Source organism: Neolamprologus multifasciatus, chromosome 12 (assembly GCF_963576455.1).
Source record: "Neolamprologus multifasciatus chromosome 12, fNeoMul1.2, whole genome shotgun sequence".
NCBI classification, from domain to species: Eukaryota; Metazoa; Chordata; class Actinopteri; order Cichliformes; family Cichlidae; genus Neolamprologus; species Neolamprologus multifasciatus.
Window position 1 is genome coordinate 7,775,296 of NC_140450.1, and position 10,443 is coordinate 7,785,738.

The following is a 10,443-nucleotide window of genomic DNA, read 5'->3' on the forward strand; positions in this document are numbered from 1 at the left end:
AAAATGGTTACATTGTGTCTTTACTTACATCTTACACAGCATTCCAGCTGTATTTGAAATTTGCATTTGTAAATGAGAAACCCAGTAAACCCATACTTGTTAGCATAATGCATAGAAACCATAAAAACTTTAAGCTCTTACATAATATGGAATGGAACTGAAAATCACAACTTATCTTACTCTAATGAGCCAATATTTGTTGATTTGCTGCATAGAAATTAACATAAATCTTATTTAGAGTCTATGGAGAAACTCAACTTCATTTGATGTCTGCACCTAGAGGAAAAATATTGCTGCACACAACAGTCTTCTTGTTCACTCATAGTCAGTAATAAATCATCTCTTTTTGGGGGATTTCCTGACCTGTTTTTCCTATAATTTCCCTTAGGAGAAATAGTGAGCAATGAATAAATCAATTTAAAACAAATTATACTGTACAGTTCGAGAATAACAAGTGAAAGAAGGGGAAAACAGGAGATAAAGTTTTAAGCCATGAATTTGATAACTGAGCAAATAAATATTAGATATTGCGGAGTCTCATTTATAAGCCAATAAAGTTTTATTTTGAATATCACTGATTAGTTCAGACAAATAAAGATTAGTGAGGTAAGATGAAAATCAAAAAGCAATATAAGATCTTAAACTGTTATCAGACTGAGATGAGTGAAAGACTGTTTCCTGGGAGCTTAATTGAAGAATTATTAGAAAATGACAAAAGTGAGCTCAAAGAAAATATCCATTTCATTTTGAAGTAGCCCAAGATTCCACCAGGTTTTCATGTAATACTAATTTTTTGGTTTTAACCACCACCACAAATATCCCATGTGTAAGCAAACTTAGGGTAATTTCCAGTTTATGTAGTTTCTAGAGAACTTTATTATATAGTCAAAAAGAACCCTGGACTGTATTACTTCTAAGTGAGGGATTTTCAAGCAAGAAGAGTTAGCTGGGGGAGTGTTTGAAAATGTAGTACAGTCAGTATAGTTCAAGCTTATTAAGCATCCTGGACTTAAGGGTTAAATGTACTTATGTATGGAGTAGCAAGTGCAGAAGTACCCTCAGACATATTATGTGGCACTTCACAACAATTTACCATATGTGTATGGTCATTTATTGAACTTCACATTCTGAAGTCATATATACAGTGAGTTTTTTCTGTGGGATATGCACAAAACAACATTGCTGACATTGTGTGAGACCCAGCCAACAGCTAACGAAGACAGACAGCCATTCATGCTCACATTATACCTGTGGTAAATTTAGAGAGAGGGAGAACCTGGAAGTTCTTTACCTGCAGTAAAGTCATCAAAACTCTTCACAGATAGGCCTCGGCTGAATATAAAATATTCATGCTTGGAGACAGCACTGCTACTACATCTCTATGTCATCTAACAATTTAATTTCTGTTTATTCTTTTGGCTAAATTCATCTTATCCAATTTGTGGGGTGTCTTTATATAATAGGCAGTTACCTCAGACTTTGGTTACAGGCTGTGTTGGGACTGCTCATTGAAGTGGTTAACAAATTAGGAGGAGGAAAATAGACAAGATAACTATAGGAAGAAGGTATTTGACTGACTCATACTGGAAAGTGACAGACAGCTTTGAATAAAAACATTTTTTTTTCTCTGTCTTAAAGTGATGCCTACAAATGGATGTAAAAAACTACTATACTTCAAACAAAACGCTGAATTGGGGACACTGGGTAAATCAGTGTCTATTAAGTACACTGTAAAATTCTATCTGAGATGATTTTTTCACTATAGTACATTTTCAAGCCCTAATGTATGTGGAAGCTATCCATCCATCCGTCCGCTCATCCTTTCCAGGGTCGCGGGGGGCGCGCTGGAGCCTATCCCAGAATTGAATATATCTAGAATTGAAGATATATTCAGTGCAAACAGTTCAGATTTGGGTGTTTTAGTAGTATAAATGTCTTTTTTTAAGGGCAACATTTGAGACCAGAACAATTTAAGTGTATCTTTTTCTCTGGACGAAGCCAAAAACTCCCCACAAAATAACAGAGCCAATGGATCGCATTATTGTAGAGGCTCAGGGTTTAGGTTCTCTCTTAAATTTGTCACCATTTAGCAATAACTATAGTAAAATTTTGTTCTTGTCAGCTGACATAACATTAGATGTGTGCTAATAATTCCAGATGGAGGCATATGGTATAACAGAGAAAGAGGAAGCTTTAGAGGAAACACTTCCAGTCATAAAGCGCACAGAAAAAAAACAACAGTGCACCGCCATTCTCTATGAAAGATTCACAACTTGTCAGCAGTGGGAAGACTCTACACTAAAGAGACACTGTAACCTTTTCCTATCTGCTCTTGCAGGCCTGTCTGAGAGGCCCATTTTCTCTGCGGGGTTCAGTCATGGAGGAGATGGTAGTGGCAGAGAGGGTTTTCCCAAATACACTCTTCATCTCAAATGTTACTCACATTATAATAAAGCCAAGCTCGAACCTTTCACGTGCTCAAACACTTACACACTTTGAATCATCTTAGGAGACTACCGGGGCCTCCACATCCCTTGAGATGACTGTGAATAATTGATTTTAACCAGGGAGATGTTTGCATCCCCGCCCCCCCCCCTTTCCATATAGAGGAGAGTTTCGAGGAGGTGATTCAATAGTTCACTGATACTTGCAACATTTCACCAAAGTTTGAGAAAGTACACTTTGTAGGCCTAGGATTTTTCCCCCGAGGATTTTGCAAAATAATATCAAGTTTCCGTGCGAAATCTGAGTGAAATTTTATCGCGTTCACTTAGATGTCAACATTTAAAGTAACACGGTACTAAAGCAAGGCTTGCAATATACTAAGTAGATGATATGCACCAGAAATGTTTAAGAAATCAGAATATTGTCATGTTTAGGGACTTTTGCTGGAACATTTTATGCCCTCAGGATAACTGGTGCAAAAAGAAATAAATAAGCAAAAACATAACCCCAAAAAAAGACAACAAAGAACATTTTCACTGGTGTCACGGTTATCTAATCAGATTTCACCTCACTCTTACTGAACTTGGAGTTTGCTTAACTTTTTTCAAAAGGCTACATTCCCCTGTGGTTTCTCTTTCCACCGCCTTCAGTGTCGTCTTTCATTTCTGGGTCATGAGAGGGAAAACAGGCTGGGGCGTTTTTGATGTGTCGAAACGTTTCCTGTAGAAAAGGTGTGTAAACACTCAGCAGCTCACTCAGGAGGTAAACATGACGAGGCTTTATTACCCTAGTTTCCACAACTTTGATGTTTGGGAGATGGCATTAACATTCTGGAGGGAGGGTGAGCTTCGTGCCGCGTTTATCTGATTTCCCTTAACCTAGGAGCTTAAAGCAGTCCATCACAAATTTTCGTGCTCTTAGTCCTGAGTCCTAATTCTGATTATTCTCTTGCTGTTTAGTTGCCTCTGGCTGCTGGTAACAGTCAATCTGACATCAGACATCATTTTTGAGAAACTGGAGGGCAAATATGTGCTGCCCTTTCAAAAGATGATATCTCTCCGATATCATAACACCTGCATTACTCTCAGTTCTGCGGCTTTATAAGAACTAATGGGCATCCAAATCATTTAAAATATGATTGATGTACTCTTAATGGAACATTAAATTTCATAAAACACCTGGGGGATAGCCCTTCCATGACTGGCAGCACAGGTTTCCTGATTTTTATGAATAGTGGCCTGGGTAATAAAATGCATGCAGAGTATTAGTTATGCATTTAAAACTGGTCACTCTGGGCTCTTGCGCTTAGCTTGGAGCCAGCTGGTGTCAATACTGTAAGCCCTGAGGTGTCATAGTTCAGAAACTAGTGATTAAAAAGACTAATCAAATACTGGAATGTGACTACAGAAAATGATTAAACAGAAACTGAATGGTGAAATTACTTTTCCACAAAATTACACACAGTAGTGTTTGATTCTTCAAACCCTGAAGCAAGTAAGTTCATTTAAAAAATATCTGTGCATGAACACTATTTTGTAGTTAAGGTTCTAGAACAATAATGACAAGTTTAGAAAAAATAATGTTACGGTTTGACTAATATTACACTAAACTAAACTTAAAAACTGAGTGTTTTATACACATTATGAACTAAACTTCAGCTGAAGGCTAATGAGAGAACACAAAATCGAGATGTTAACTTAACAAACTTATAGAAGCATCCAATACGAAATCAATATTGAGGATGTCTTTTGTATTACTTTGTAACATGTGACATCTCTATTTCACAACATGATTGCCTGAAGTTGGCAGTTTTTGAGCAATAGTGAAGGGAAAAGGTATGTTTAGTTATCATATTTTACAGTAATTTTTAACAGAAAAACCATGTAATCTGATTACAATAATAATAACTTTAGGGTTGCTCATTTTTACAGGGTTGCAAATGTTCTCTGAACTCATCTGGTGACTTTTATTTGCCTTTATTTATAAAGTTATGTTTATAAAACCAATTCATCCATAAATATTTTCTCCTTGCATACACAGGCTTTATGAATAACAAGATAATACAGGACAGGTAAACATAAATGTCAAAGCATAGTACAAGATGTGAAATATTTCGAATAATGCCACTCTGCATGTTCAAATGACTTTATTGCTGTCTTTTATGACAGCACCTCAAATGCACGACTTTTAGTTGGATCATCAAGAGCCTGTTACTTCAGGGAAGAACCAGCCTGCATCTGTTTGCCACCAGGGGTTGCTATTTCTTTCTTCCACAAATAAAGAGGTTTTCTTTTCTTCTAAATCCAATCTTTTGTCCCCTCCTACACCTCCTCCCGGCGGAAGCTCCCCAAAAAGCAAAGCAGCACTTCAAACAGACGCCAACATCCAAAAAACTGTTGACAGGGTCCAGCTTGGGGCTGTCCAGTTAGGGAAGGAAAGAGAAGAGGGAGTGACGCAATGATAGATACAAGCCAAAACACCTTGGGAATACATGTTTGGGCCTGCAGTGCAGCTTATGTTGATCCTGTAGCTTCATTCAGAGGCGGATTCAGTGCAGGCACCTACTGAGAGAGCCGTAATTCCCTCGCAGATTGGAACTCCTCTTCCCACAGAAACTTTGGAGATTATGTGTCTCCCCACGACCAACGTGGTTGGCCTGGTGTTGCCATTCTTAAAAGAAGGCTGATGCCACATCTCAGTGTGGTGCAGTGCAGATGAATAGTGTGGGGGAGAAATCCATGATAGTGCCTAGTCACTAATGTCAGACTTTTGTCAGCATTTAAAGCAACCAAAAGAACTTTTTTGTCATTCATACATCTTGAAAATGCCTCACCTAATTACATAAACTGGCTTTAATGCAGAGCTTTCTTGACATAAGCCTGTTAAGAGAGTTTCAGAAATGACCAGATTCGTTTGTCCTGTTTCTCCCAAACAGACAGGAAAAGCTTTTCTCTCCATCTATTCCCTTCAGTCTCTAGCCGTCTCTGGCTCCATGCATATAATCCTAGACCAGCTCAATGGCTTGCAATATGGGCCATTATTCACTCCAATACATTTCCTCTGTGCCGGTCAATAGCCAAGGACGTAGTCGGAATTGAAAAGTTTATTTCTTTCACGAGAGCAGACGGATCTGACCACAGGGGCAGCATCACAACAAGCCCTCAACTTATGTACTCCACAGTTTTTATAGAAAAATGGTGCCCACATTTTACACATGCTTCTTGGTTTGTTTATTTGTCCCTTTTCCCTGTCACTCAGGTGATTTAAGACATTTATTTCTTTGATATTTATTAGGAAATAAGGTAAATCCTCAGACGTAATAACTTGTGGCAGGTAGCCTGACATGGAATTGCAGTCTTTCACTTCATTTACTTTTAATCTGCAACAATTCAATCAGGCAGCTTGTGTGTGCACCCGGGTTCTTCCTTGTGCTTTATCCTTGTTATATGCCTTTCTTTTTGCTCATTTGAGGATGAGATGTGTGGAAAAGGAGCGTGAGGATTTCAATTTGGCCCCATTGCAGTCAGGTGAGCTGAGAATAACGAGAATAATGAAATCAGAGAGGTGCACAGTCAAGGTATTCCTGATTTTACTCAGGGTAACATTACACCATTTGTGTAGCAGATAATAAAATGTAAGCCATACCACATTTGTGTGTGGTAGCAAAGCTTTAAATAGATCTTATACCTCTGATTTTGCATGATTAAGGCAAATGACTATAATCTGTATTAGCCTTCTGTCTCATCTATTTGCACCAATGTCTGCTGGATGATTATGTAGTTATAGAAAAAAAGAGGGCAGAGCAGCCTGCAAAAACTGAAATCCCATATTAATACTGTATATTTTAAAAGCATGACCAACAGCTACCATGGGACATGGACAAATGTAATTTGCATCTAAAATCAGATTTTTTTGTCTTGTGGTTTAACTATTTTTGTCTTTAATTACTTATTTCTTCTTCTTTAAAAAAAACAAAACATTATGTCTCTGACCAGATGGATAAATGTAGCAAAGGCGCCAGATTTTTGCTGACTTTAGGCAGTTGCAATCTTAGTAGCCTATTTCTAACTGTGTTACCAACATGCATACCGAATCAGTTAATACTAATCTGGAAATTAAATCCTGTTTAATGCTACTGACTATATTTTCAGGCCATTTTGATAAAGATCTTTCATCTACTCTATATGGTTAATTTGTGAAAACAATGACTAACTGTATTCCTCTTTTGGTTCATTTTCCTCTTTATCAAAGATGAGAAATTCTCTTGTCTTGGTCCTACAGCGTTCCTTAAGCAACGGGATGCAGAATTTTCTTGTTCCAAATGATTAACTCAAGTGCAAGGTATAAACTTTACATTGAATAATGAATGACACTGAAAATCTTTCTATAGAAACCAAATGTGCTTGAATGCACATTAAGGTTTAGGCTTGTGTTTTGCAACTCTCAGTCTTGCTTATCAGCAGATGAAGGCAGCAGGGGCAGACTGCTGTAGGGTAAAGCATGGCGAATGAGAGAATTCAGGGGTTTAATAAAGAAGATATTGGACAATCATTTGGCTTCAGAAGACTTGGATAATTATGCCAAACTGTTTAGGTTCATTTGTTTGCCATTTTATACACTTTTGGAATGTTCAGCTGATTCAAACTGGGACTTTGGTTGTTAAGAGTATAATGTGCCAAAAACACCACCACAAAAATCATTACGTGGGGTGACTGATATTTGCTTTCAAGACTAGCTCTCAGCGCAGCACCAGCTCTCCTCTGCTTTTGTTTCTCAAGGTAATTACAAAGTATTGTGGTCCAAGAAATTTTCAAAGCATGGAACAAGCAAGGATCTCTTCAGATTTGATCTTGTTATAGACTGAGACATTAATGTTGAGATTGGGATTCAGAGGAAACCATATCCTCTGTTACAGGCCTAATACCTGAACAAGTTCTAGTCGACAAAAATGATATACAGTCATGAAAAAAATGATTTTTTTCACAGGACACTATGCCGTACTGAGAACGACATCCCAGACTCTACAGGACTCAGCATGTTAAATGTTGAAGTTTATGGCAGTACAATTAGAAAAAGATTGAACATGTATGGAAGCGTTCCCACCAGGAACCTGGAATGTCATTTGGACAAATGAAACCAAAACAGAGATGTTTGGTCATAACTCACAATACTATGTTTGGCAAAAGCCAAACACCCTATTTTAGTTGCCAACCGTGGTAACAGAGGGGTGATGATTTAGGGGCTTGTTTAAAGTTGAGTATGAGCTCTTCTACTAAAGTATTGCAGAAGCCAAATGTGGGGCCATCTGTCTGAAAGATAGAGCTTTGCCCAAATTGGGTCATGCAACAGGAAAATGATCAAGCACGCTAGCAAATCTAGAATAGAATGTCTGAAAACAAAAAGAATCACGATGTTGCAAAGGCCCAGTCATAGTCTAGTCCCCCACCTCACTGAAATACTCTACCAAGACTTTAAGGGATCTGTGCATAAGCTAATGCCTGCAATAATGTCTTAAAGAAGAATGTGCAACAATTTATCTACCGAGATGTGAGAGACTGATAAAGTCACACAGAAAATGATTACTTCAAGTTATTGCTGCTAAAGGTGGTTCTACAAGCTACTGAATTCACAGGAAAAAACAGGACTATTAAGAGTTTTTTTCCCTTTATTATGTAGAACACTGACCAACAGAGTTTAGAGTCATTGTCATGCTACAGAATTAAATTATATGATAATCAAACACCTCTGTCCCCAAAGATGGGCTAGGGTGAAGGTAGTTACAAGACTGGGTGAAAAAAAAAGCTGAACAGAAGATTAAAAGAAATAAGCAGGTTTTATTAAAAATGAGTTAACTTAAAGAGACAGCTGTGCCACCACAGATAATAAAGCAAAGGATGCCAACAGACTAAAATATGCTGAAAAGAAAATAGATGTTTGAGCAAACCAAAGAAAAAGACTGCTGGAAAAAGGCACTAGTTACTCACTAGTAGCTGAAACCACACTACTAAAAGTCACTACTCTTAAGGTTGGCCCACACTGAGACTGAATGGCTCTTCACCAGCTTTTATACTGCAGGGAGGCTAATTACTGTGTGGAGCCAGCTGTGCACTGGCTCCTCAAGAGAAATGGGCGGCAGTTGAGTCTGTGGTAGAAACAGGGCACGCCCACACAGCCCACTGAAGACCTGCTCAGCTAGAGCCATAACAATCTCACTTATGGTAATGCATGGGTGATAAGAAGTAAAGTTCAAAAAACTTTTCCACAGCACCCATTTTAGTTTTGTTAGATTTATGTTGTCTTACATGTATTTATATATTTGCATCCACAGCAGTACTTAAAACCAAAGTGAGAGGGTGCTGGATTTGTAGGATCAGCTGACATCTTGTGCCAGAAAGTGTATAAAGTGTATGAATGACCTTAGCTTATAGGGGGTAATCATTAAACATTTTCAGTGACAAAAGAGCCCCGTGATGCATTGGAGTTAGAAAATTGTGGCTATTGGATCTGAAAGTGGTCTGACCTTCAAAGTTTCCCCCTGTCAAGAGAGCTTTAGGTGGACTGTTTTTGCAGAAATAAAAGGTGCCACATGTCACCCGAGGATACAAAGTTGGCGGTGCCCTTTTGTGTGCAGCCAGTGGTTCGTGGACACTGCTGACTCTGTCAGACTGACCAATGGTCTGTTAAACATTTGAAAATGCCAGCCAGCGCTTTGGATATTTTTATATGCGCACTTGGAGTGACTGAGTTTGGAGGAGTCCCAACTTTTATGAAACATCTTAGACTTTGGAGATTACAATTGATCAGGTCTCTTTTGACCCAAAATAGGTGCTTCTTCAACCTCTACAATATGCATTCACCCCCATTTTAATGTTTTTTTAATTGTCTGTTAAAGGGTGCAGACAGTATTTATAACTTTAACACAAAAAGATAAAATGAGTGAGGTTGAGTCCAAGTATGAACGTAGCAGATACACAAAGAAATAAACTTAATAAAGTGGAGTTCAGTAACACAATTGTCACTCTTTGTCAGTTGCCACTTGGAAATATTGGTAACTTGGAAGTATTACAATGTCTAAGACCACATCTCTAGGTTAACTACTATATGTGTTTATTTGCTCTTTGCTTGCTGATGGTGTTGACAGCACCTTAAAGGCAGCACTGCCCTGCCAAATGCCAAACACGTCTATCTAGAGTGTTGCATCATTTTATTGGACAGTGGAAGTGCTACATAAGCCTAAACAACTTTGTAAAAAAGTATTTTTTATTTGCTAAAGTATACAAAGCAATCAGTTTGTAGTCAGCTATTAATATTTCAACCATTTTTTTTTTTGCATTTTGTCATTTTTTGTTCTTAGCCACCCCTACAGTGATAATAGGGATTATTATTATAGGGTTTGGTTAAAAAAATGATAACAGAAACTAATGTTAAAACAATTACTGTGAACTTTGAATGCAAATTTTTGTTTGATAACAATAATAATGATAAAAGTAATAATCAAAGCTATATAAATAAACGCTATACCGTACAATAACATATATTGATAAAGTAAGAACATTTTCAAATGCACGAAGAAAAGGGTGCAAGAAAGAAAGAAAAACGCATTTGAAACCTACCTGAGGTATTCTACCGAAAAAAAAGTCAGTAATTAATCAAATAGGAATTAGCATTGTGCTACATCTTAACCACCACAGAACTGCTAAGCTACGGCTGTTTATTTCAGAGGGTCACTCTGCACTGTTACGCAGCTGAATATCCAACTGGAGAAGATGACACAAAAAAGCTGCAGTGACTTTTAACTCCCTTTCTCTTTTAAAAACTATAAATCACTTCCTACTCTTGTTTTCCCAGGAGTCAATTTACACACTGACCGCAGTCTGAGCAGCTAAATTGGCAGTATTGTGTATGCAGCTTTGCGTCATTACAAAGGTTCTAGTGCATAATGAGTGCTATGCCTTCAGCGTTATGGATTATAATTTAGGCATTTGGGGTTGCAAGCCA